Below are 25,430 nucleotides of genomic sequence, written 5' to 3'. Positions count from 1 at the left end.
AAAATAAGGGAAAAAGTACATTTGTAGAAAGAAAATATAGTCTGTTCTTTTTGCCAGCATTTAAAAAACCTGATGCAAAATGAAATTATTAAAATGTGAATATATATATATATATATATATATATATATATATATATATATATATATATATATACACACACACATTACTGTGCAAACTTTTTGCATAGAAGTGTCAATAGATCAGGGCTATGTGGAGGCCAAACCATCACTTCCAAAACTCCATGTTCTTCTCTTTAAGCTGAAGATAGTTCTTAAAGACATTGGCTATATGCTTGGGGCTGTTTTCCTGCTGCAGAATACATTTGGGGGCAATCACAGGTCTCACTCATGTTATGGCATGCTGGATAAGTATATGCCTGTATTTTTCAGCATTCAAGACACCACTGATCCTGACTAAATCTACAACTTAATTTGCAGAAATGCAGCCCCAACCTTGCAAGGAACCTCCACCATGTTTAAGGCCTCGTACACACGACCGGACATGTCCTCTGAAACTGGTGCGCGGACCAGTTTCAGAGGACAGATCCGATCATGTGTACAGGCTAGCGGACAGATTTCCAGCGGACAAAAGTTTCTTAGCATGCTAAGAAACTTGTCCGCTGGAGAGCTGTCCGTCGGACATGTCCGCTGGTTAGTACGTCTAACCAGCGGACCGAAATCCAGCGCATGTGTCGAATTGATTCGACGCATGCGTGGAAGCATTGAACTTGCACGATAGAGAACGTCGGTGTCATCTACGTCACTGCGTTCTCTGTCCGCGGGGATTTCGGTTTGATGGTGTGTACAGCCATCAGACCGAAATCTCAGAGCGGACATGTCCGATGAAAACGGTCCGCGGACCGTTTTCATCTGACATGTCCTGTGGTGTGTACGAGGCCTCACTGTTGCCTGGAGACACTCCTTATTGTACGCTCTCCAGCCCTTCGGTAAACAAGCTGCCTCCTTCTACAGCCAAATATTTCACATATGCTGCCATTTTTCTGCACCCCAATTTCTATGTTTTCATACAGAGTTCAGTCGCTTAACCTTGATTCCATGTCTGAGGTATGGCTTTTTGGCTACAATTCCTCCATGAAGATTACTTTTGACCAGACTTCTCCAGAAAGTAAATGAGTGTGCCTGAGTCCCACTGGTTTCCGACATTTCTGTGCTGATGGCACTGCTGGATATCTTCCGATGTCAAAAAGTAGTAAGCATGATATGTGTAAGAATGTAAAATTAATAACTAATATTCTTATAGCTTCAAGGGCGTATCTGAATGAAGATCATTCATAGTCAGGTTGATTTGAAAATAACGTGTGAGTTTATTGTCACACAGGTGGCATCATAAACACAATGAAAAATAGTATAAAGTTCAGTTTAGCGTAGATGAAAATATCTGGAATTGGATCGATAGTATTGTAGCAAGCTTATGAAAGGATGTGTGCAGCCTCAGGCATGTTGTCTTCTGAGATTTTCCAAAGTGATGCCGGAAGAAACAGGAAATGACGTTTGACTTCTGGCTTCAGCTGTTCTCCTAGTCTATATGTCAGTGTTGTCTTTCAAAGAGGGTGTGAATTAGTGTGTCTTAGTTTAAGTGTGTATCAGTGTGTCATGCAAGTGTGTGGTGCAAATGTGTCCAGCCTTCTTTAAAGCAAAGCTTAAATATATGTTACAAGTGAACGTCATGACCTCATACGGCCCAGGCTTAGACCCTTGTATGGCAAATATTAATATCTGCTAGGTTCAGCAATATGAAGATCTTAGCACAGAGTCGTATGGAGTTTGATTGACAGGCACACATGTGACACTCTATACTTAGAGTAGTGTGCTTGATGATGCAATGTCATAGAACATATATTATCAGCTATAAAGCTATAACTTCATTAAGTAACTATATACTAATACATATTAGTATGACTAAGACTTCACTTAAACTAACTCTAAATAATTAAACAACAATATCAAATAAATAGCTAAGTTATGGATTATCTGTGATTTTAACTTTAAAGCATGTAAAAACATGTCAGCTCTGACACATGAACTCTATGTGTATACTTATCTGTTAGCCTGCTGACCTACTGAACTCATGTCAACTTTGGACATAGTAGAACAACTGCCTGACATTCAAATCTTATGTCATTCTCAAATCGGTTGTCCGTAATGCTCAGTTTTGGATAGAAGAATTATGTCATATCAATTGATCAAGGTCATTCATTCATACCTAATTATTATGATTAATCATAAATCAAAATATGTTTTGCAAGCTTGCCATGAATTGCCGAATTATGAATTTGGAATAATATTCTAACAATCCCCCCTGAATTATGATTAATCATACTAAATCATTTAATACTCACATACATACATTCATATCTCATTTTCTCCACCTTGTATCAAACGATTGGACACGATATTCCTCAGAACTGAAGCAACTAGAAATTTTCCTTTTCCTAAATGCTTTACTCTTTACTTTTAACTCTTCTTAGATCTATCTAATCAAAATCTTACCAGAAATAATGGTATAGATTTTAAAAATGTATAACATAATGATGACTAATATCAATAATTATTAATATTAACAATAATAATAATAATGAAAATTATTATTATTAAAATAAGTAAATAATGCAATAATATATTTCCATATATGTGCTCAAATAATATTTTAGCTCTTTGGAAATATACTTTATACTCTAAAACTTTCATAACTTTCCATAGTTCTATTAATGATATCTTTCTTAAGTTATGAACAAAAAATGTTCTATTAACTAGAATGAGTGTGCTAACATTCAATATGTGAATAAATAAAAATAAATAAAAATAATAATCCTAACTTCATGTGAACATTAATATCATAATAATTGGATAATCAAAAAATGTATATGTATATGTGGACAAATGTTTCAGTCCTAAATTGTTTATCTATAGTAGATAGATAATGTTCCTTCCGATTAACGTTTCTTCATGAAATGTCTTTAAAATGTCTTCTTCAAGTTCCGTTAGAAAAACCTTGATGAATAAGATAAAATAGTTCATAAATATGAAATATAAATCTTTTGTCAAATATTCTTCCAAAAAGGATCTCTTCTTTAACTTTGAATTTCTCTTTGCTCTTTATAGAAGCTTGTTATCCTTCATATTTGTTTGATTTTAGATGCCATATCTGTAAAAGAGAGGCAGTATCATTACTCAGGAATAAAATATTTATATTAATTCTTATACATTTTGATATTTTTCTCAACAAATATTAAAACATTATGAGACAATTACTTTGTGAATTTGTTAAAACTATATGTGAAATACTATCTCATATTTTCCTTCAAAGAGATTTTCTGTGTGACTATGTACTTCTATATACTTCTGTATATTGTCCTTATTCTGACTAAAAATAACCTAAATTATAAAATATATGTACTGTGAGGTTTAGGTATGTCAGGACGCAATATTTCATTTTTCCGGTCATGATACAAATTCTATTTCTAACGAACAAAGTTAGATTTCATATCACCCCAGAGATGACAATGGACTATGCCTTTGTTCTCACCTCTAAACGATTAGAAATATGCGTAACTGTATTCTGTGTTGGAGTTCTTACTTTAGTGTCAGAGTGTTCTGCAAGTACTTCAATGCATTTCTCAGCTCTTACGCTGGAAATCTGAGATAAAGACTTCTCAGCTACAGCTGTATAAACATGTGCTGGTGTAAATTTCTGTTGATGTCTTTCGTTCCCATCTATCTGAATATGTATTTGTAATAAAGCTCTGAACCATAAAGGATATATTTTCTTAATTTCACTAAAATTACCTTCCTCAAAAATACCTTTTAATGAACAGTCAGGTGTCCGTACAATGGTTTTGTTTGATTTCACTATGCTCTCTGTAACTTTAATTGCATAGTAAACACTTAGAAGTTGCTTCACACCTGGCTCAAAAGTTTTTTCCAAAAATGATAAAACTCTGGAGAAATAGGCAATTATTTTCTCCTTACCTTCTTGTAACTGAAACAATGTTACTGAGATGGCATTCTCAGATACATGAGTTTTCAAAACAAACGATGTTTCAGAACAGACCTTTATTGTACTTAATGCTGGAGCATTCTGCAAATCTTTTTTCAACACTTCAAAAGCATTTTTCTCATTTGGACCCCACTGGTCAACTATATTACCTTTATTCCTTAAAAGATTATATAGTGGATTAACTTTTTCTGCGAAACAATGTACAAACTCTTTGCAATAATTTATTTTATGCAAAAATTTATGCAATGTCTTGTAAGTTGTTGGAGTTGGGATAACAGTAATATCCCTAACTGTTTCTTGCAACAATTGTCTCTTTCCTTGACTAATTTGCATGTGAAGGAATTTCACTTGACTTTTCATCAACTGAACTTTTGTTGTGTTTAATTTTAAACCTTCAGCTTGTAACATCATAAACAATTCAGACAAAAGAGCCATATGTTCATCGATATTCTGAGTACTCAGCAAAATCGTATCCACGTGCTGACAAATGCAATCTGGCCTAGAAAATTTAGAAAGTATTGTTGCTATAGTTTCATGAACTATACCATCACCAATACCTAGATCAGGTATTAATCGAGTGAACGTATAAGTCTCTTTTCTGAATGTGAACGCAAGTTTGTATTGACAACTTTTAGTTAAAGGAATGGAAAAATGGCTACCAGCGATTTCTAGTACAGAAAACACTTTGTTCTCAACATTCAAATGTAATTTTATGTTAGATTTATCAGGAAGAACTGGGCTATTTGTGATTTGTTTATCCAATGTTCTTACGTCAACTGATAAAGAATATGAATTATCAATATTTTTGATAGGCCAAATACAGTTATTTACCACTGATTTAGCTTTCTTTACAATTCCAAGTTGTACAAATTCTTGAATAATATCAGAAAGTGGACCAATTGATTCTGGTGGTAACTCACTCTGATCAAGAGGTTCTGGATCCTTTCCTTCAATATTTAATTCGGCACTTTTCAAAGTTCCAAAGTCATTTTTGAACTTTGACCACAAACTTGGAAAAGATTGTACCACTTCCTTTAAAGCACAATTTTCATCAATATCAGGCCACTTTTGTTCTGTAGACATATTGGTAACGGAACCAACATTACGGTATACAGAGGGATCAATCAGCACTGATTTGGGCCTAGATGGATCTTTCCAAATACTTTTATTAGCCAAATCAATCACCCACTTTTGTTTATTGATTACATCAATGCCAAGTATATTCTCTGCTTCGTGACAGACCCAAATGTTAATATTAGTTTTCACTAATCCAGGTACTTCAAATGTTACATTGGATACCTGTCTAGCAGTGGAATTACCTGTATTATTAAAACCCACTATATTACACATAGGAGAATTTGGTTTCACAGGTATGTTTTCTTTGATAAGGGTAATCTCAGATCCACTGTCTAAGAGACAATTAATATGTTTACCATTTATCAAACATTGTAAATATGGCCTCCCATTCTCGTCCAAAATAATTGGTGCTACATATTGTAATGGCAGAGAAATTGAATCCGGGTGTGATTCTATTTTTGGCAATGGCAATAAACCTTCTTTTTCAGTGACAGCTCCTTTTGCCATAATGTCTGAACTACTGTGAACAGTCAAATTACTGATCTGTTTGACTTCAGTGTCATAAGGCAATTCAGTCAAAATGTTATCTTGACATGAAAAATCAGGTTGCACAAAAGCTGATTTTTCATACTCCATATCTTTAGTTCTTATTTGTAAGTCACTCTTAAACTTAAAGCAATGTTTTTTCATATGGCCAAATCCATGACAGTAAAAACACATCATGGGGTCGTCTCCTTGACTCACTTGACTGCACCTGTCCTTGTCATTCCTGCTAAGACCTGTCGTTTCTGACACGTCTGTAGCCTGACTATTTTTGTCACATTGAATAATAGAAACCTCGTGTGCGAGACTGCTTTGATTCAATTGTCTCCTAATTTTGTCAATGAAACTTACTATAGCATTTAAATTTTGCCGTTCCTGAGCTATGGCCACTGAAGTTGGGTCAAGGTATTTAAATTTTTTTATGAAAGCCATTTTTAAACCTGGGTCAGTTTCATCATCTACTCCAAATATCATTTCATAAACCTTGCAAAATCTTGTTTTAAACCAAAATGGATCTTCTTCTGCAGTAGTCTGTAATAGGTCTAGCATTTCTATGGTCGGTTTTTGTTCACCGGTCATACATAGCAATAATAGTCGCAATCTATCTGTGGCGTCATTTTGACCTTCATCATCACTAACAAGTGAATGGATTCGTTTAGCAAAATTAACAGGAATCCACAACTGAAAAATGTAATTGCGTTGATCGTTTGAAAGATTAAAACGATCTGCAAACATTTCAAATAAATCCCAATTAGAAAATACAGTAGCCTCAACGTCATAAATAGGAAAGTCTTTTAGAACCTTCATCAGCTGATCATGAATTTGCAATTTAAGTTTTGCAGTCCTACATAATAAGTTTTTATGCTTCATTTCCATTTCATCAGTAGCATCAACATTCTCTATTTCCGAACTTTCCGGAAAATAAGATTGTAGCTTTGACTTGGTTTCAACCTTTTTGTCATCTGTATTTATTACAGCAATCTGTTTACTGTCATTTTGCAACTCTGGCAAAATCATTTTTTTAGATTTCTCTATTTGTTCCTCAAGATTCTCTATGTAATTACACAAAATCTCACAATTAGAACAACTGAGAGCATCCTGGGACACATTTTCATGTATTCCTGTGTTCTGTACATTATTAGTCTCTGTCTGGTTTCGTGTACACACATTTTTGGCAGGTAAAATATTAATAATCATCTTATTAAAGATTCTTACCAATTTCAATACATTACTTATTTTCTTACGTAATTTATTCACAGTAAACCTGGATTTGTCTATCTGGACATTGGAATTTAAGCATTCTTGATACATATACAACCACAAGTGACTGTCATTTGGATAAAAACACACATCTTTAAATTCTAGCTTACTATCTCTAGCTATTTCATCTATAAAATTCATATTTTTTTTTTACTCACCGTTATTAGAAGGATTTCTCGTCATCAACCGTCTGTTACTGGACTGTTGTCCACATCTGACGCGACACAAACGCCTCTTGCTTGATAGGTTCTGAACCGTCTTTTTTCTCGAGACTTGAATATTCGCAAAGACTGCGCCAATCTCTCCCCCCCTCATCAAGGGTCGAGATTTCCGTAAAAATAGAGATAAGACAGTACTTTCTTTGGCTCGCCACTGTAAGAATGTAAAATTAATAACTAATATTCTTATAGCTTCAAGGGCGTATCTGAATGAAGATCATTCATAGTCAGGTTGATTTGAAAATAACGTGTGAGTTTATTGTCACACAGGTGGCATCATAAACACAATGAAAAATAGTATAAAGTTCAGTTTAGCGTAGATGAAAATATCTGGAATTGGATCGATAGTATTGTAGCAAGCTTATGAAAGGATGTGTGCAGCCTCAGGCATGTTGTCTTCTGAGATTTTCCAAAGTGATGCCGGAAGAAACAGGAAATGACGTTTGACTTCTGGCTTCAGCTGTTCTCCTAGTCTATATGTCAGTGTTGTCTTTCAAAGAGGGTGTGAATTAGTGTGTCTTAGTTTAAGTGTGTATCAGTGTGTCATGCAAGTGTGTGGTGCAAATGTGTCCAGCCTTCTTTAAAGCAAAGCTTAAATATATGTTACAAGTGAACGTCATGACCTCATACGGCCCAGGCTTAGACCCTTGTATGGCAAATATTAATATCTGCTAGGTTCAGCAATATGAAGATCTTAGCACAGAGTCGTATGGAGTTTGATTGACAGGCACACATGTGACACTCTATACTTAGAGTAGTGTGCTTGATGATGCAATGTCATAGAACATATATTATCAGCTATAAAGCTATAACTTCATTAAGTAACTATATACTAATACATATTAGTATGACTAAGACTTCACTTAAACTAACTCTAAATAATTAAACAACAATATCAAATAAATAGCTAAGTTATGGATTATCTGTGATTTTAACTTTAAAGCATGTAAAAACATGTCAGCTCTGACACATGAACTCTATGTGTATACTTATCTGTTAGCCTGCTGACCTACTGAACTCATGTCAACTTTGGACATAGTAGAACAACTGCCTGACATTCAAATCTTATGTCATTCTCAAATCGGTTGTCCGTAATGCTCAGTTTTGGATAGAAGAATTATGTCATATCAATTGATCAAGGTCATTCATTCATACCTAATTATTATGATTAATCATAAATCAAAATATGTTTTGCAAGCTTGCCATGAATTGCCGAATTATGAATTTGGAATAATATTCTAACAATATGTCTTTCATCTGCTGCATTAAGTTTCCTTGGCTAATCACTACGTCTACAATACTCAACATTATCCGCTTCTTTGTGCTTCTTCAAAAGAGCTTGAACAGCACATTTTAAAACCCCAGTCTGCTTTAAAATGTTTGCCTGGGAGAGATCTTGATTATTCAGTTTAACTGCTTTGTGTCTTTTTGCTGTGATCAACCTTAGTAGCACAGTTTGGCTGTTCCTCACCCAGTTTTAAGCCTCTACAGTAGTTTTCTTAAAAAATGTATGATCATTAGCACCTGCTTGGTATATTTGGTTTATCATACATCTGACACAAAATCCCTGACTTTGTGCAAGTGTACAAAGTGTGCAAGTGTAAGAACTGAAGTTGGTTTGAAGCCAAAGGGTAATCACATCAAGTATTGATTTGATTTAGATATTTATTCTGTTGACTCAATTTATATTTTGTAAATTCATAAAAATAAACAATAAAATATATACTTTTGAAAGCATTCTTACTTTACAGCATTCTTCACAGCTGCATAAAGCTTTTGCACAGTACCTTTTGCAGTTGTACCTCTAATAAATATGTGTGTTTATGGCTGGGTTCTAATCATTATAATGTTTACCTTTTTTGGACCTGTAGGTTTTCTAAGCGGGATGGGTTGATTGCTTGAGTCTGTTACTAGAAAGAGGTTCCAGTAATCAGTGTGGGAAGGATTACCCACTAGATCATGAATATTTATTTGGCTCAGCCAAACAATGATGGAGTTGTTTAGGATTATAGCCTGAAGAGATAACATAGTTACATAATAGGTGAGGTTGAAAAAAGACACAAGTCCATCAAGTCCAACCTATGTGTGATTATATGTCAGTATTACATTGTATATCCCTGTATGTTGTGGTTGTTCAGGTGCTTATCTAAAACATTTCTGAAACTATCGATGCTCCCCGCTGAGAGCACTGCCTGTGGAAGGGAATTCCACATCCTTGCCGCTCTTACAGTAAAAAAAACTATTTTCTTCTAATTTTAATGAGTGGCCATGTGTCTTGTTAAACTCCCTTCCGCAAAAAAGTTTTATCCCTATTGTGGGGTCACCAGTTGTAAAGAACCAGAAGGCTTTTTCCTCTCGGGCTTTGCCCCTGGGAGGGTACAATGTACAGTCAGGTCCATAAATATTGGGACATCAACACAATTCTAATCTTTTTGGCTCTATACACAACCACAATGGATTTGAAATGAAACAAACACAACGTGCTTTAACTGCAGACTTTCAGCTTTAATTCGAGGGTATTTACATTTAAATCAGGTGAACGGTGTAGGAATTACAACAGTTTGTATATGTGCCTCCCACTTTTTAAGGGACCAATAGTAATGGGACAATTGGCTGCTCAGCTGTTCCATGGCCAGGTGTGTGTTATTTCCTAATTGTCCCATTTACAAGGAGCAGAAAAAAGGTCCAGAATTCATTTCAAGTGCATTTGGAATCTGTTGCTGTCAACTCTCAATATAAGATCCTAAGAACTGTCACTATTGGTGATGCAAACCATTATTAGGCTGAAAAAACAAAACAAACCCATCAGAGAGATAGCAAAAACATTAGGTGTGGCCAAATCAACTGTTTGGAACATCATTAAAAAGAAAGAATGCACCGGTGAGCTCAGCAACACCAAAGAACCGGAAGACCACGGAAAAAAAAAGTGGTGGATGACCAAATAATTATTTCCCTGGTGAAGAAAACGCTCTTCACAACAGTTGGCCAGATCAAGAACACTCTCCAGGAGGTAGGTGTATGTGTGTCAATGTCGACAATCAAGAGAAGACTTCACCAGAGTGAATACAGAGGGTTCACCACAAGATGCAAACCATTGGTGAGCCTCAAAAACAGGAAGGCCAGATTAGAGTTTGCCAAACAACATCTAAAAAAGCCTTCACAGTTCTGGAACAACATCCTATGGACAGATTAAACCAAGATCAACTTGTACCAGAGTGATGGGAAGAGAAGAGTATGGAGAAGGAAAGGAACTGCTCATGATCCAAAGCATACCACCTCATCAGTGAAGCATGGTGGTGGTAGTGTCATGGCGTGTGCATGTATGGCTGACAATGGAACTGGTTCTCTTGTATTTATTGATGATGTGACTGCTGACAAAGGCAGCAGGATGAATTCTGAAGTGTTTCGGGGAATATTACCCGCTCATATTCAGCCAAATGCTTCAGAACTCATTGCACAGCGCTTCACAGTGCAGATGGACAATGACCAGACGCATACTGCGAAAGCAACCAAAGAGTTTTTTAAGGGAAATAAGTGGAATGTTATGCAATGGCCAAGTCAATCACCTGACCTGAATCTGATTGAGCATGCATTTCACTTGCTGAAGACAAAACTGAAGGCCTGGCAGAGCATCACCAGGGATTAAACCCAGCGTCTGGTGATGTCTATGCGCTCCAGACTTCAGGCTGTAATTGACTGCAAATGATTTGCAACCAAGTATTAAAAAGTGAAAGTTTGATTTATGATTGAAGAAGAGGGGGTGTAGTGGCGCTTGCCAATAGGAGATTAATAAATGGTCAATGTATATAAGACACACATAAACGTAAACGCACTTCAACGTAAATGCCTGACCAGTGTAGCCAATTAAACGTGTTCCACTCCTATTTCCTTATATCCCACCATACATCAACAACCATGATGCGAGGGATGGATAACGTGAAGATAATGAAATCCAAAATAAGTAAATGACTAGAAATTGTTTTTTTAGTCATCAAGAAATAGTCACAATGATAAATATATAATGTGAAAAAACTCCTTAATGGGTAAAGAAAGTCCAGTGCAAAAATAAATAAATATAATAAATAGTGAAAAGGTAAAATCCAGAATAAATAATCAATAATAAAGTACCTTTAAATAATAAATATGCAAAAGAGTCTATATGTGCACAATAACGTGCTGAATAAATAAATAAAGAGTGTTCAAAAAATATCAGTGCTTCAGTAAAATCAGTAAAAGTGCACAGTGCTCCAAAAACAAAGTCTGGTAATCAAGTGCTTGATTGAATATTTCCCAAAGTGCAATAGGATCCTATGACTACGTGGCGTCGATCTGCCACGCAACGTGTCAGGAAGGAGGAGAGCCATCGGTGACGTCATCTCCGCTCGTGGCCGAGAGCGGAGAACTCCTGAGAACTGAATCTTATTACTGTCATCATCTGCATGCAGCTATTTTAAATGTGAGTGCTATATATTTTTTTATTAAAACGTATTTGCCTACTACACTATGGGGATTCTACTGTGCTTTCATTGAGTGCCATTTTGGGAGCGATCTGGGAAATCTGCGGTCGGATGATTGGAGCAAGCGGGGCTGACCTGGAGACACAGATCCGCAGTTGAATCTGCTAGGCTTATTTGACATCATTATAGGCTCAATATAGCCTTATTTAAGGTGAGAGGCTAGGATTACCTTATATTAAAGCTTGATCTGCACAACTACACGAAATGATCGTGCGGTGGATTGCAGCATCATTTTTCAAGCACTATTGCACTTTGGGGAATATTCAATCAAGCACTTGATTACCGGACTTTGTTTTTGGAGCACTGTGCACTTTGGAAATTTTACTGAAGCACTGATATTTTTTGAACACTCTTTATTTATTTATTCAGCACGTTATTGTGCACATATAGACTCTTTTGCATATTTATTATTTAAAGGTACTTTATTATTGATTACTTATTCTGGATTTTACCTTTTCACTATTTATTATATTTATTTATTTTTGCACTGGACTTTTCCATTAAGGAGTTTTTTCACATTATATATTTATTATTGTGACTATTTCTTGATGACTGAAAAAACTATTTCTAGTTACTTATTTTGGATTTCATTATCTTCACGTTATCCATCCCTCACATCATGGTTGTTGATGTATGGTGGGATATAAGGAAATAGTAGTGGAACACGTTTAATTGGCTACACTGGTCAGGCATTTACGTTGAAGTGCGTTTACGTTTAGGTGTGTCTTATATACATTGACCATTTATTAATCTCCTATTGGCAAGCGCCACTACTCCCCTCTTCTTCATATGATCTTCGGTGTGTGAGCACCTTTAGTAGTGGCTGCTGCTTTTAATTTTAATTTTATCTTAGTATTTTATTATTCAGCTTTTAGTGCCCTTGGTTAGAGTGGTTTTGCGCATTAGTTCCCCCCCTTTTACATATTGATTTATGATTGTTAATCTGTCCCATTACTTTTGGTCCCTTAAAAAGTGGGAGGCACATATACAAACTGTTTTAATTCCTACACCGTTCACCTGATTAGGATGTAAATACCCTCAAATTAAAGCTCAAAGTCTGCAGTTAAAGAACGTCTTGTTTGTTTCATTTTTAATCCATTGTGGTGGTGTATAGAGCCAAAAAGATTAGAATTGTGTTGATGTCCCAATATTTATGGACCTGACTGTACCTCCACTGTGCAGTTCGTTTTGCACAGAGTGGCCCCGATCCTTCTGTTCTGGGGTCCCTCGGTGGCTGTCTCGGCTCCTCCCCGCAATAGCTAACCCCCTCTGGGAAGCTCTATCCCAAGGGGGTTAGCTTGCGGGCATGCTCCCTGTCATACACGCTGCGTCCATAGACACAGAGTGTATGACTCTGCCCCGTCCCCGTAATTGAATGTTATTAAAAATGACCCTTCCTTTTCAATCTGCAGCTGCTGTCATTTTCTGTCAATGCAGTGCAATATGGCTACCTGCAATTGTTCTGTACACAGAGTATGTACTGACTACTCCCCAGAAACATATTTTCCTGCTTGTGTGATTGGCTCACCAATTTTCACAGAAGTCCGCATAAGATACAAGTCAGATTTCAGGCATCCCCTGCAACAAAAATTTTATTTTTGGTGCGATATTCCCTGTAGGAACACATCTAAAGGGATGCAGGCCCAGCAGGTTTCCTCATTAGAGCCCTGCAGGTGCACAGCTGAGAGATAATCATGAAACCACTATCATTAGACCCACTTATCACAGAGGCACAGAGGAACATGCAAGGATTTCTTCAGAATAACAAAAGGTAAGAATCTGCAACAAAGGTTGTTATAATTCTTGCAATGTACATAGATCACCCAGAGGGGAATGTTTTTTTCTCAAAGAAAGTAAAGTTACGTTTTAACCAATACACGGCCATGAATGAAATCCAGGGAAATCAATCCTTGAATCAGTCCCTGAAAACCTTGGACATCCGGGAATTAGGAAATCACATTGCACAGAATTGATGGAGGGAATCAAATGATATGATTTAATTTAGATTGGTTGGCAAGGCTGTAGTTACATAGGGTAACAGGCTCATAGGAATAAGCTTCCCTTGTGCTGCTTTCCCTTTTTATTTCATAGATGATATTCATGACTGATGTTGTGCTGCAATTTCCTCCAGCAACTAACATGTTAAAGCTATTTAACTTTCAATTCTGTGCCAATTATGGCCCCAAGAGAAGGGATTAACTGTTAATTTAGAGGTTGGTGAAAGTGATTGTCTGCCACTGAGAAGGATTTGCTACTTTTAAACAGCATTTGGCCAGCTGCTAGGCTTAAATAAAGCACCTTTTTTCTCATTCCATTTCCTTGCGCCAAAGGGGTCAGCATTTTGTTTTTGTAAGCATGTACCCTAGATGAAAGATAACTCACTTTTCTGGACGTTTGTGGTCTCTCGCCCTTTATTTTTATCCATTTCTAAACTTAGTTTTTTGTTTAAACATTGCTAAAAATAAAACCATTTTGGACTACACTCTAGGGTTCAATCTTCTCAGTGTTTGTGGTATAGTGCTCATAGTTTTTTTTTCTCTGAAGACAAAGAATAGAATAAATATTAGAATAAATTGCTACAGCAAATTGGGAAAGTAAATCATTTTATGCTGTAACTGGATTTGTCACTTTTAATATACGCTAGCTGAAAATGGAAATAAAAAGATTCCGGTTTTAACAAGTGAACAAGGATTCTTATACATAAACACATTGGTAAACAAGTGCTGTATATACAGAGCAATATTTTATCTTCAAAATCCTAAAATGTAATATTCATCAACTGAAATTCTGCAAACCACTAAACACACCCCAGTGAAATATACATATTTGAAATGTTTTTTCTGTCAAAGGATATCTAATCCTGTTCAGCACAGTTGAATACTGTCCATGATACTTTTTTTTTATTTTTTATACTACCAGTTAAATTTTCAGCACAAGTTAAGAAATAATTATGCTCATCAGCGCCATCTAGTGGCCACAATGCAGCATTTTCCACATTCACACATTCAAATTGCATAGAATATAGCCTAGAAATTCAAGTTTGCTCCATTTGTATAGAACACATTTACCTGCAGTTTTACAGCTATGCAAAGTTTCTATATATACATATACACCCCATAAAGTATATCTTTATAAATATATATATCTAAAAAAACGCCCTTAGTATTGCTGTAACGTAATAGTGGCCCAGATTCAGGTACATTTGCGCTCTATTTGCGGAGGCACAGGGCAACGATTTTGCCCTGCGCCCACGCAAATATTTTGCGCTGCCCTCGATTCACGGAGTAGCTCCGTAAATTGCGAGGGCGCGCCAGCAAAATTGCCCGGCGTAAGCGCGCACAATGTAAATGATCCCGCCGGGGGTGGGAATCATTTAAATTAGGCGCGCTCCCGCGCCGAGCGTAGAGCGCATACTCCATCGGGAAACTTTCCCGACGTGCATTGCGGCAAATGACGTCGCAAGGACGTCATTTGCTTCAAAGTGAATGTGAATGGCGTCCAGCGGCATTCACGAATCACTTACGCAAATGACGTAAAATTTGAACGTCGCGACGCGGGAAGGGCGGTATACTTTAGCATTGGCTGCCCCTACTATTAGAAGGGGCAGACTTACGCTAAAGACGCCATACGGAAAATCCGTAACTTGCGTACGCAGGGCCTGCGCAGCTTTGTGAATCGGTGTTAGTATGCAATTTGCATACTATACGCTGATCACAATGGGAGCGCCCCTAGCGGTCAACGCAAGAATGCAGCCTAAAATCAGCGTGGCATAAGAGCCTTATGCCACGCAGATTTTAGGCTGCAGTCGGCGTTACGATGTTCCTGAATCAGGAGCATTCGTAACGCCGGCGCAAGTAAGCAATTGCGCTGCGTAATGGTTACGCAGGCGCAATTGCTTACTGAATCTGGGCCAGTGTATTTAACATTCTGCCTTATCGTTTAACCTTAAATTACACATACTAATTACTGTTAAAGGCTAGTCAACATTATCATTTAATCAATTTGTATTGATTTATTTTAACTTGAAATCTATTTAAAAAAGATCCCTGTCACACACTATAGATCATAATAACAGTGTCCTGGGTATCATGTATAATTATACAACAAAGCTCACTTTATCTGACATATCATGACAACCTAATTAGTAGACATATGAATATATTATGTGACCGGAAAAAATATAATATCATGTAATGATACCTGCTAGTGAGAAGTGATTTAGCATGCATTTCCAAGTAATTGAAATTAATGGAATTGACTGTACCAATAATCAATAAATCAACCACAGAATGATATTAAATTCAAAATTCATTAATATTGAATTGACCTTATTTTGTGGTTGATTTATTGATTATTGGTATGGTCAATTCCATTTATTCAGTTTACTTTAAAATATCCTCAATGCAGTGTAAGGCAAAGGGAAGCCCCACTCATGCCCATATGTTCCTCAAGTAGATCCTTGGACAATAAAATAATTAAAGCGTAACTCTATTTTTGTTCAGAAAAAAAACATTCCTCTCTAGGGTGATCGATGTACATTGCAAGGATTATAACAACCTTTGTTGCAGATTCCTATATTTTTGTTATTCTGAAGAAATCCACGTGTGTTTGTCTCTGCCTCTGTACCAAGTGGGCCTAATGGGAGTGGTTTCATAATTAACTGTCAGGTGTGCAGCTGCAGGGCACTAATCATAGGCGGGTTTGCCGGGTTTGCCTGGGCACACCCTAATCACCGCTTGAGGTGCAGATTCCCCCTGCTGATATTGCACCAATGCCTCCAATTTTTTTTTTTTTTAAATAAAAATAATAAAAATAATAAAAATCTAGTGACACTGTCCAAGGCCTTACTAACACCATCCTCTGCTCTACTAAGTCCACTGCTCTACTGACACCGTCCATGTTTTAATACATTTGGGGTGCACACCCTAATGCAATAGGCTGCGCACACCTATGGCACTAATGAGGAAATCTGCTGGGCCTGCATCCCTTTAGACATGCTCCTATTAAAAGTATCTCTGCAAAAATGAAATTTTTGTTGCAGGGGATGCCTGAAATCTGACTTGTATCTTAGGTAGTCTTCTGGGAAAATTGGTGAGCCAATAATACAAGTAGGAATTTACGATTCTGAGGAGTGGTCAGTACTCATTCTGTGTACAGACCAACTCAATGTAGCCATATAGCAATGCATTCTCAGAAAATTACAGTGGCTGCAGATTGAAAAGGAAAGGTATTTTTTTAATAACATTCAATTACAATATGATTAGTGTCGCAATTATATGAGCTATATTATTTTTTCTTTATTTGCAAATTTTTTTTCTCACGAAAGTCAAACAACAAAAATGGAAGCGATAAGACAAATTAAAAAAAATGGTCTATTTTTAATGGTGACAATGGTGGCATAATTAATAGATTTTTTTTTTACAGCAGACAAAACAGATCAACTGAAAGAATGTATTGATATATAGATTTTTTGATAAATATATTGGGCCAGATCCACGTACCCTGGCGCATTTTTCCGTCGGGGGTAGCGTATCTCTGATACACTATGCCGCCGTAATTTTTTTTTTTGGTATCCTCAAAGAATGCGCGCCGTAAGTTACGGCAACGTAGTGTATCTTTGGCGGCGTAAGGGCACGCAATTCAAATGGATGTGATGGGGGCGTGTATTATGTAAATACGTCTTGACCCGACGTAAATGACATTTTTTTTCAACTGCGCATGTGCCGTCCGTGGGGGTATCCCAGTGCGCATGCTCGAAATTAAACCGGAACAAGCCAATGTTTACGACGGTGACGTCATTCTACACAAATCCCTATTCGCGAACGACTTACGCAAACAACGTAAAAAAATTACAAATTTGACGCGGGAACGATAGCCATACCTAACATTGGCTGCGCCTCAAATAGCAGGGGTAACTATACGCCGGAAAAAGCCGAACGCAAACGACGTAAAAAAATGCGCCGGCCGGACGTACGTTCATGGATCGCCGTATCTAGCTAATTTGCATACTCAATGCGGAATTCAACGGAAATGCCACCTAGCGGCCAGCGGAAAAATGCCCCTAAGATCCGACAGCGTACTAAGACGTACGCCTGTCGGATCGAGCCCAGATGCAGTCGTATCTTGTTTTGTAGATACAAAACAAAGATACGACGTGGGAACTTTGAAATTACGCGGCGTATCAATAGATACGCCGGCGTAATTTCTTTGTGGATCTGCCCCTTTGTCTTTAATTTGGTTCCAAAAAAAAAGAGAAAATAAATAAATAAAATGATTGGCATTGGCACTCTAAGCCAAAATACTTTATTGCTTTCAACAGTGTCTATTACTGTAACACTGACCATTGCTCTTATGCCGCGTACACACGATCGGACATTCCGACATCAAAACCGTGGATTTTTTTCCGACGGATGGTTCGCTCAAACTTGTCTTGCATACACACAGTCACACAAATGTTGTCGGAAATTCCTGAACGTCAAGAACGCGGTCACGTACAACACAACGAGGAGGCGAGAAAAATAAAGTTCAATGATTCCGAGCATGCGTCAAATTAATTCCGAGCATGCGTAGGATTTTTGTGTGGCAGAATTGGCTACAGAAGATCGGAAAACCTGAAAAATTGAGAACCCGGCTCTCAAACATTTGTTGTCGGAATTTCCGACAGCAAATGTCCGATGGAGCCTACACACGGTCGGATTTTCCGACAACAAGCTCACATCGAACATTTGTTGTCAAAAATTTCGACCGCGTGTACGCGGCATTAGAAGTTACTAAAGCTGAATTTAACCACTTCCATACAGGGCACTTATACACCTTCCTGCCCAGACCAATTTTCAGCTTTCAGGGCTGTTGCACTTTGAATGACAATTGCGTGGTCATGCTACCCAAACTAAATTTTTATCATTTTGTTCTTACAAATACAGCTTTCTTTTGATGGTATTTGATCACCTCTGGGATTTTTATTTTCTGCTAAAAAAATAAAAAAATTACAGAAAATTTTGAAAAATAAAACGTTTTTTTTTTTTTTTCAGTTACAAAACATTGTAAATAAGTATGTTTTCTCGTTCACTGATGGGCACTGATGGTACAGCACTGACGGGCACTGATAAGGCAGCACTGATGGGCACCGGTGAGGTGGCACCAATGAGGTGGCACTGATGAGGTGGCATTGATGGGCACTAATATGCGTCACTGATGGGCACTGATAGGTTGCACTGATAGGCGGCACGGATGGGCACTGATAGGAGGCATGGATGGGCACTGATAGGTGGCACGGATGGGCACTGATAGGTGGCACTAATGTACTGCAATGTGTTGTACTAATGGATGCCAATCAGTGCCAAACAATAATGCCTGACAATCAGTGATGCCCATTGTGGGCACTGATTGGCATTCATTGTGGGCACTGATTGGCATCCATTATTCATTTCTGATCGTCATCCCTGGTGGTCTAGGGTGGCATACCTGTGGTGGGCATCCCTGGTGATCTAGTGGCATCACTGGTGGTCCAGTGTGGGCATCCTCAGGGGGGGGGGCTGCGCTGATAATCGATCAGCGCAAACCCCCCATCAGAGGAGCAGCCGATCGACTCTCCTCTACTTGCGTCTAACAGATGCGAGTGAGGAAAAGCCGATTACCGGCTTTTCCTGTTTACATCATGATCAGCCGCGATTGGACACGGCTGATCACGTGGTAAAGCGTCTCCGTCAGATCGGTGTAGCGGGGTGTCAGACTGATACCACGCAACAACGCTCGTTGCAATGCGCGCCCCGGGGGCGCGCAGCGGCTCAATATCCTAAGGACATCATATGACGTCTAGTCAGGATATTGAAACCACTTTGCCACCTTCATTTTGCTATATGGCGGGTGGAAAGTGGTTAAGAAACCTTTTTTTCTCAGCTACTCAAGAGTCGGATAAATACAATTACCATGATGTAAAGGGGTCAGACATGCTGCGTTAAACAGCTGTGGAGCAGAAATAGTAGCAGATAAACAGCTACAATTTGTATAGGAGGATTTGCTTCATCTCTGGGTATCGCCCAAGGCTAGTCATCTCACTGGGTATCTGTAAGTGTTTACAGCCATTTTAAGTAGGCTGACTGCATGAAGCTTTATTATCCCACTGACCTGGGTGGAATGCCGGCCCATGCACAAGGCCTGGAGCTATCAGGAATAAAGAGCCCTCTCTTGAGTCAAGGTCTTCCCCTGTTAAGTTGAACTGTGTAATACTGAGTCAAAGCCTAAGTTACCAACCCTCCTCTACAGTATCTATAGTTTCTTCAACTTGCCCTTGCAGGATTCTGAGGCTTAGATGAACCTGTTGGATGGGAAGTTACAAAATCTTGACTTTTCTTATCAACACAGCTGTGGCCTACTACACATTGGGGTTTATTTATCAAAAGCAAAATAGTCTGTGCACTTTGCAAATGCAGTTGCCAGGGGTGTATTAAGGTTTTGTGCTGCCCTAGGCCTGATTTAACTCATGCAACCCCTAATTTAAATATGATCCACCCCTTCCTGTCAAGGCCACAACCCTTGCGGTTTAAGACCCACCCTGAAATTTTCAAGTGGGGATACTAGTTCTGATGGCCTGGGGGGGGGGGGGGGAATGGATTCCCTTAATTTGCATAGATTTCCTCTTACTTCCTGTTTGGCTATGGGACAGGAAGTGAAGGGAAATCTCTGCAACGGGGCAGGGATTGTAAAAAATTAGAAGCAACCCCCCCCCCCCCACCACAGTTGCAGAATGCCAACCGCCCACATACTGGAAGCAGTGCGGCCGATTTATGGGGGCGCTAAACTAATTTGTCTAACAGTGTAGTGCAAGCCGGCGGGGACACTGTCTGTGCTGCCCCCCCTGCAAAGTGCTGCCCTAGGCCTGGGCCTTGTTGGCCTGGGCCAGGATACAGCATTGGCAGTTGCACCAATCTTCCCCAGAGCTTCCCCAATCATATTCAAGCAAAAATAAAAATAAATCTTCTTGCACCCGATTGGATATTCTTTACAAAATGAAGCTTCATCACATTCACAAAGCTCTGGGGAAAATGAGTGCAAATGAACTTACAAAGTGCAAAGTCTATTTGCGTTTATTAAATCAACCCCACTGTGTTCCTTATAGACTTTATTAGTGCTTTACTTCGAGTGCTCCTAGAGACCAGCCAATAGGCTGTATCTTTGGGAGTCTTCCATCCATCGTACAATATGCACGCTTACTACTAATCCCAGTTTGATTTTTGCATGAGATGTCAGAGAAAATTATGCACTAAAGACATTTCTACAACAATACATCTATTAGTAGGGGATGTCTGGTCAATCTTCCTTTTCATTTCCACAAAACAATGAGGTGTGAGTGATGCGCTATGTGAGCAACATTGATCTTTCATGCAAACCACAAATCTATATTATTCTTTCAGATATAAAATAATAGAACTCTAACAATGTAAACTGCTTATTGAAGATAACAATCCTGTCCTACCTACGGTTGGCATTTGATGTATTATTCTTGCAGGGTCATATATTGTTTTTGTTTTTTATATTAAATGTAGGACTGACTCAAATCTAATATTCACAATGACATTGACATAAATCAAACCTGTATAATCTTTGGGTACTATGCATTGTTATTCAGCTCTTAGCATAATTGTCCTGCTGTTTTATGTTCACGGGTCTTTCTGCAATGCTTGATTATTTAGAAAGTAATTTAATTTATTACCGGGATTTATATAAAACGAACAATTTACAAAGTGCTTTACATACTGTACAAACATTAACCGATGCCCTCGAGGAGCTTACAATGTGAGGTCTTAATCTCACATGCATATATGCACATACTTTTTCCAGCTAAAGCTAATTATAGTGAATTTCCTGAAAACAGCATTTCATTTAACTCGCCCAGCTATCTCCTACATTATCCAACTTTAGGCCTCGTACACACGACCGAGGAACTCGTCGGAAAAGACACATCGTTTTCCTCAACGAGTTCCTTGTTACTCGAAGGAACTCGACAAGCTGGCTTTGCGTACACACGGTCAAGACAAAATCTCCTGGGAGCTGCGGTGGCTCAACGCGATTGGCACTGCGCTGACAAGCCATTCACCTCTGCAGCTAGAGGTTCGGATCCCGGTCTCGGCTTCATGTGAATTGAGTTTGGTGGTCTCAGCCCGGCTCCCGGTGGGTGTGCTATGCAAGGTAAGCCTGTGCTTAGTACGCCCACCCCCCTCCCACAAAAACCACCACACCTACACACGCACTCTAAATTGGGTTAACACACGCACTTTGACCATGCGGTCTCTAAAAGAGAGGCGAAGGACTAATGGGGCTGGTTGAGCGGGCTAGATCCTCTCACTCCCTTATAGGGAGTCCCTCTGCCCCGTTGGGCTTCAAAGCGGAGCAGGTAGGGCGGGCTGTGTGGGAGGACCCCCTCACACACCCGCCATTGCCACCCGGGGCATGGAGAAAGGTGGCAGATTGCCTCTGGGGGAGGCCTGCCTACTCCCAACTCCTGCAGTCCGGCTCCTCTCTCGAGTACACGCACAAAATACACTTAAAAAAAAAAATAAAAAAAAAAAAAAAAAAAGACAAAATCTCCTCATTCTCAAACAACGGTGACCTACAACCAGGGTCGCCATAAGGAATTATGGGGCCCCTTACACAGCTTCAGGCATGGGCCGCCTGAAATTGAGAAGCGGGGGGGGGGGGGGGCTGCCACGAATTGAGAAGCGGGGGCCCTTTTCAAAAACAGAAGAAATAAAGAAAAATGTATATAAAAAAAGGGGGGTAGCCATCCGGGGCCCTGGGGACCTCTGGGCCCTTTAATAGAAAGAAAAAAAGAAAGAAAAAATAGACTCCAGCTCTGTGACTGGCCGGAGGTGCGTGACGTCACTGCCATGCATGCACACGGGAGCTGCCAGACACGGCACATTTGCCTGAATAAAGGGAACAGGCAGTCATTGTAAACAGTAAATATCTCTTAAACAGCGCACATGTACATGCATGTAGGAGATATTTACAGTACCTATAGGTAAGCCTTATTATAGGCTTACCTTTAAGTACAACTTGCAGAGGGAGGTTTACAACCTCTTTAAGACTTTACACCAAGCACTACATGTCCATATAAGTAAAAACAGCATAACCAAGCATTGCCATTCCTTACAGCATATGCACATGGAGACCCGTGTTTACCTGCATGGGAATGCATTATTGTACCATGTATCCCCGGGCAGGCAGTCCCATTGATGTCAATTAGGATGCAGCAGCAGGGACACAGTCAGTGCTCCCATACTGATATTTGTGCGAGTGCACAGGTTTGAACGCAGATAGTGTGAGCTCGGGGATGCACACCCCACATACCCGCATACACCAATGTCAAATTGAAAGCAGTGGCTGTATCCATGCAGTTACTGAGCCCCAATTGACATCAATAGGACTGCCTGCACAGGGATGCATGGTACACCTGTGCATCCCCATGTGGTTAAACACATCCATGCATGGGTATACGCTGTAGTATTTCCTATGTGAATGAGGCTTTACTATGTTTTTTTTTCTTTTATTCCTATTATTTTTGTACAATTTTTTTTTACGATGCATACTAGCTCATTATGCCGTTGTCTTGCAGGTTGTTTTTTTGTTCTAGGGTTTAGAACCACTTTAAAGTGTATGTACTAAATGTAATGAACTTTTTTTTATTTGCTCCCTTGTGGTCTGGTAAAAATACCATTGGAAGAGTTTTATTGTTTTAGGATAAGTAAAATAAAAATACATGTTGATCCTGCCAGAATCTTGTCAGCTGATAATTTCAGGTGCTTTTACCCTCTTATCAGTTCCCAGCTATCTGTGATAACTACAGAACCCCTCCCCTTGGGGTGAGAATGCGACTTCTATATAGATACAATATGGTGAGTGAATGTTATCACTTTAGGTCAGGCAGGGTGTTACTCACAGGATCATCAGGTGAAGATACAGGAAAAAAAGCCAGATACAATGAAATTAATAAAGTCACCACATCAAAAGACTGATAAGCTGCAATTATATCACATTTTTGTTCTTGGGTTTATATATGCTTTAAATCTACCTTCACATTTATACATTGTGTTAACTTTCCTGTAATTTGCTTGCAGTTCCAACACCCCAACATACAAATACAGTAGGGACTGATGGACCCGCGGTGTGTTGCATTCAAATGTTGCTGTAGGTTGGGTTGTACCTGTATTGTGGTGTGTTGGCAGGCCATTTAAAAATTATGGGTTGTGTGATCACAATAGATACTAACGCAAAACATAAAATGTGCTAATGCGACCCATCACAACACTGAGGTGTGAAACGGCCCTAAATGATTATTTCTAAGATAATGTCACCGTCCATGCAGATACCCATGGGGCACAATCTAGGGGAAATGGTCATCACCAAGTTGGATATTCCCATATGGCCATTGTGCCCATTTTTATTGATAATTCATGACGATTTTATTCCTTCTTTTAATTGCTGAAAACCACACACATCACCTTGGCTAAGGGATCTATACATCTTTGTGTAAATTATTTTTATACAAGTAACAAAAAGCCTGATGTCTGAAAACCAGCTGAACAGATGACATTGATGACCGGAAGGGATTATAAGGATAGACCAGGAGTTTCCTTGCAACCAAGTATATGGATGACCACGGCAACATATGTTAAAGTGTTAATTGCTCACATTATCACACTCTGCACGTCTTATAGCTTTGGTAGGATACTGAATGAATATACAGCTCTCTTCAATGTAGGAAAGAAACCTATTCAGCTTGTCTGATTAGGGAAAACAAAGTCATTAAGCAAGCAAGATTCCCAGAGATGGTCTGAGCAGGAAGCCCAGATGGGATCGATTTTCAAGCGGATTATCACAATTGAAATTGATGATATTTTTTTTCTTTTGGTAAAAAGAGTAGAATTGATTTGAGATGAGTATGACTTGATCTTTCCCTTCCCTGCTTCAGATTTTCACCAGCATTTAAAAACGCAGTATTATCTTTAGTTCAACTAGAGAGCTGGAGTGAGTCAGGCCTCGTACATACGACCGAGTTTCTCTGCAAAAACCAGCAAGAAACTTGCTGGGAGATATTTTTTTGCCGAGGAAACCAGTCGTGTGTACATTTTCGTTGAGGAAACTGTCGAGAAACTCGACAAGCCAAAAAGAGAGCAAGTTCTCTATTTCCTCGACGGGAATGGAGAAACTTGCCTTGTCGAGTTCCTCGACAGCCTAACAAGGAACTCGACGAGGAAAACGATGTGTTTCGCCTGTCGAGTTTCTCGGTCGTGTGTACGAGGCCTCAATCATTGCACAACCTAGTTCTATACACAACTCTATCAGTGAAAGTAAAGGGGTGTGTATATATATATATATATACATGTATATATATATATATATATATATATATATATATATACATGTATATATATATATATATATATATATATATATATATATATACACACACACACACATACATACACACACCCACCAGCAGCAACTCAATGCATTTAGGCATCTAGATGTGGTGAACATAACTTGAAGTTCAAACAGAGCATCAGAATGGGGAAGATGGGAATTTAAGTGGCCAAGCTTTTCAAAACCTGCTGATCTACTGGGATTTTCACACACAACTATATTCTAGAGTTTACAGAGAAAGGCCCCAAAAAAAAAAGAAAATGTTCAGTGAGCGGCAGTTGTTTGGAGGAAAATGCCTTGTCAGAGGAAAATGGGAAGACTGGTTTGAGATGATAGAAAGGCAACAGTAATTTAAATAACCCCTTGTTACAACCA

At 38.7% G+C, this 25,430-nt stretch overlaps 1 protein-coding gene and 1 long non-coding RNA gene across 5 annotated transcripts in view; both read right to left on the bottom strand.

Annotated features, from left to right (window-relative positions):
* The window catches only part of PDE1B (phosphodiesterase 1B), a 471,712-nt gene that overhangs the window by 213,064 nt on the left and 233,218 nt on the right, over positions 1-25,430 (bottom strand). The gene's annotated exons all lie outside the window — the stretch shown is intronic.
* On the bottom strand, positions 1,302-8,289 carry LOC120929377. Its single transcript, XR_005747384.1, has 2 exons — positions 7,057-8,289; positions 1,302-3,166 (listed from the first exon to the last, which is right to left on the bottom strand). It is a non-coding gene; the product is annotated as an uncharacterized LOC120929377 (long non-coding RNA).

Source organism: Rana temporaria, chromosome 2 (assembly GCF_905171775.1).
Source record: "Rana temporaria chromosome 2, aRanTem1.1, whole genome shotgun sequence".
Lineage (NCBI taxonomy): Eukaryota > Metazoa > Chordata > Amphibia > Anura > Ranidae > Rana > Rana temporaria.
This window is presented reverse-complemented; position numbering and strand designations above follow the sequence as displayed.